Genomic DNA, 3,926 nt, shown 5'->3' with positions numbered 1-3,926 from the left:
TTCATGACAACAAAGCAGCTCACATTCAACCATCTTCAAACTGTCACATCACTCATTCAGGATCATCATCAAAGATCAATAAATGATCAATAACTGCAGCTGGATTGTGTTTGTTCTCTCCATCAGATTCCTGTCAWCTCACCATCGACACAAACACAGTGAGCAGAAAACTCAAACTGTCTGAAGACAACAGGAAGGTGACATGGGAGATGGAGCTTCAGTCATATCCTGATCATCCAGACAGATTTGATTTCTGTCCTCAGCTGCTGTGTAGAACTGGTCTGACTGGTCGCTGTTACTGGGAGGTCGAGTGGAGAGGAATGGTTTATATATCAGTGAGTTACAGAAGAATCAGGAGGAAAGGATACAGTGATGACTGTGCGTTTGGATATAATGATCATTCCTGGAGTCTGAGATGCTCTGATGATGATGGTTACTCTGTCTGGCACAATAACATAAAAACTCCTCTCTCCTCCTCCGTCTCTAACAGAGTATCAGTGTATGTGGACTGTCCTGCTGGCATTCTGTCCTTCTACAGAGTCTCCTCTGACTCACTGATCCTCCTCCACACCTTCAACACCACATTCACTGAACCTCTGATTCCTGGATTCTGGATCAGTTCTTATGGTTCCTCTTCAGTGTTTCTTTGCTGATTTGAGTCTAATTATTTTCCTCCTGTCAGAGAAACTCTTTCTGTTGAACAAATAGTTCATCTCTACAATCTACTTCTTGGTGAAACTTTTCTGATTGAGTCCTTGGAAACTTTTTCTTCTTCCAGTCCTTTAAAGATGGAAGCTGGGATTATTCCAGGATTATTCCAGGATCCTCATGTTTTCCTGTTTGTTTCCAGTCAAAGCTTCACACTGAATATCAAAATGTTGTTTCTCTTATTTTTTCCTTTCATTCATCAGATTTCTTTGAAATGTTGATCAGTTTTTCTCAATCACTGAACATTTTCTGTTTTTGTTGGCTCCTATTTTTCTAAACTCGTCAGATTTGAATATTAAATCTTCCTTTTGTTTATTTGCTGCAGTTTTTCTTCATGTGTTTTAGAGAAATAAAAACATTTTTCTTCTTCTGCATTTGGTTCATTTGCTGCTCATTCTGTTCTTTTCCTGTTCAAATTTAAATATTTGCATTAAAAATATTTTTCATCAACTCTGCCTTTCAGAAAGTCCTAGTTAAAGTAAAACATTCCCATCACAAGAAGGTGAAAGATGAAAAAATATAATCTACAACATTGGGTCATTTAAATACAGGTTTGTCTCACCAAATTAGTTTCCAGCAGTTAATTGTTTATTGTAAAATTATAAGATGACACTTTGTCTATTCCCTCAGAATAAACTCTGGACTMTCAGTGCAGAATTAGTAGTTTGAACAAATTCATTCCTGGAGCAAGCATTTATAGCTGCAGTGTGTAACTTTTATTAAAAATATGTTTTTTACATATTTATGAAAAATGTTACCGTGTCATGACTGTATGACATAAGACAGATGAAATGTGAACAGATCAAACTCCTCCATGAGCTGCTATTGAGGTTTGAAGAAATACACCAGATTGGTGTAGCGCGTTCACATTAGCCTGTTAAGTACTATGTTGTTGTAGTGCTTTAGCATTAGTTTAAGATAAATACATTAGTGCAGCATTTTAGTGTTAGCTACTGCTAAATACCATGTTTGTGCAGCATGTTAGTATTTGTTTCCGCTAAATATAATAAGTACTATGGTATTGGTATTGTGCTGTAGCATTAGCTAGTGCTAAATATCATGTTGTTGTAGCGCGTTAGAGCTAGCTACTGATAAATACTGAGTTGGTGTAGCGTTTGACAGTAGTTGCTAATAAAGTACTATGTTGGTATTGTGTGCTAGTGTTAGCTAGTGGTACATACCAGTTTGGTGTAGGGCATTGGCGTTAGCTAGTGCTAAATACCGGGTTGGCCTAGCGCTTTGGCATTAGTTGCAAATAAATACTGTGTTATATTGTGCGCTAGTGTTACCTAGTGCTAAATATTGGGTTGGTGTAGTGCCCTAGCAATAGCCAAAGCTAAATATCGGGTTTGTGTAAGGCATTAGCGTTAGCTAGTGCTATATACCAAGTTTGTGTAGCGCTTTACAACTAGCTACTGATACAGAGCTGGTGTAGCACTTTGGCATTAGTTGCTAATAAGTACTATGTTATTATTCTGTGACGTTAGCTAGTGTTAAATATCAGGTTGATGTAGGGCATTAGCTTTAGCTAGTGATTAATACTGAATTGGTGTAGTGCTTTGGCATTAGTTGCTAATAAAGTTCTATGTTGGTGTTGTGCGTTAGTGATTAGTACTGAGTTGGTCTAGGGCGTTGGCATTAGTTGCTAAAATGTACATGTTGTTGCAGTACTTTAGAGCTAGCTACTGATAAATACTGAGTTGGTGTAGCGCTTTGGCATTACTTGCTAATAAGTACCATGTTGTTATTATGCTGAAACTTTAGCTAGTGTTAGATATCAGGTTGATGTAGGGTATTAGCATTAGCTAGTGATAAATACTGAGTTGGTGTAGTGCGATGGCATTAGTTGCTAATATGTGCTATGTTGGTATTGTGCAAATGTTAGCTAGTGATAAATACTGAGTTGATCTAACGCTTTGGCATTAATTGCTAATTTGTATTATGTTTGTATTGTGTGCTTGCGTTTGCTAGGGCTAAATGCCATGTTTTTGTACAGCTTTACAGCTAGCTACTAATAAATACTGAGTTGGGGTAGCGCTTTGGCATTGGTTGCTAATAAGTTCTATGTTGTTATTGTGCTGTAGCATTAGCTAGTGGTAAATACCATGTTGTAGCATTTCACAGCCAGCTACTGATAAAAAAAAAACAAAAAAAAAAACACACTTCCACTTATAAGCAGGGTTACATCAAGTACAACTTTATTAAGGAATATAAATGGGAAAAAACAAACATCACAATACAAAATATACAAGTTATATTATACATTTGGGTAAGTATAAAGATTTACATTTTTACATATATCCAATATTTAAAAGATGTACATCCACCTATGGGGGTTGTGGTGGCCTCTGCTGGCGCTGCTCTGCCAGCCAGGCCTCCAAAGACGGCCCACCAGCTCTGCCCGGGCAGAATGTGGCTCTGCCGAAGCGGCTGAGGCCAAAGTCTTTGGGTGGCCACATGTCCTGCGCGTGCTGAATGCCATCTCCCTTACTACCTCCTTTTCTGCATACCAGCGGCCTCTTCCTCTGCCCTGCATCGCCGATTCCTCTTTGTGGAATGGGGTACAGGGATAGCAGGCAGAGGAGCCACTGGTGTGCCAACCAGAATGAGAGGAGCAGGACAGGAGCTGCTGAGGGATGACCTGCACCTGTCAGCGCTGACCTCGGCTGGAGCAGGATCTGGAGTCCTGGCTGGACGACGTGGACCGCCCTGAGGAAGATGAGGGCGAGGCCAGGGAGACGCCGCTGTCCTCTGGGGACGTGTTGAGGGTCTCATATAGGACAGGCACCGTCAGGTCTTCCGGCTCCCCGACTACAAAGCCATCGTCGGCCGCCTCCTCGTCCTCCATGATCTCCATCCACCGATCCTCTTCCTCCAGGTTGACCAGGACGGTCAGGGACTGACCGGACCGGCTGTAGAGGTCCTCCATCCCAAGGAGTTCTCCTGCAAGAGAACCTGGTGTAAGGGTACTCAGAGGGGACCCGGAAATTCAACCACACACAGGAGTATAAAAAGGAAAACAAAGTTTATTTTTTCAGATACTGGTTTCAGCTAAGGGAGAGGTCATCAAACACAGCACTGAGGAGAGAGGGGAGAAGACTGGTGATGCACGGACAAAGGAGAGGTATCTTAGAAATGTTCAGCTTAACTGACCTGTAGAGCAGTGGACGGGTGGAGCAGAGGAACAGAGGGTCTGATGACAGGGAGATGCAGGAAAC

General features: G+C 41.3%; 1 long non-coding RNA gene across 1 annotated transcript; it reads right to left on the bottom strand.

Annotated features, from left to right (window-relative positions):
- Positions 1-3,714: 3,714 nt before the first annotated feature.
- LOC103460946 (uncharacterized) lies at positions 3,715-3,925 on the bottom strand. The gene is made up of 2 exons (XR_533024.1): positions 3,862-3,925; positions 3,715-3,786 (listed from the first exon to the last, which is right to left on the bottom strand). It is a non-coding gene; the product is annotated as an uncharacterized LOC103460946 (long non-coding RNA).
- Position 3,926: the final 1 nt, after the last annotated feature.

This window comes from Poecilia reticulata, unplaced genomic scaffold (assembly GCF_000633615.1).
Source record: "Poecilia reticulata strain Guanapo unplaced genomic scaffold, Guppy_female_1.0+MT scaffold_368, whole genome shotgun sequence".
NCBI lineage: Eukaryota > Metazoa > Chordata > Actinopteri > Cyprinodontiformes > Poeciliidae > Poecilia > Poecilia reticulata.
This window is presented reverse-complemented; position numbering and strand designations above follow the sequence as displayed.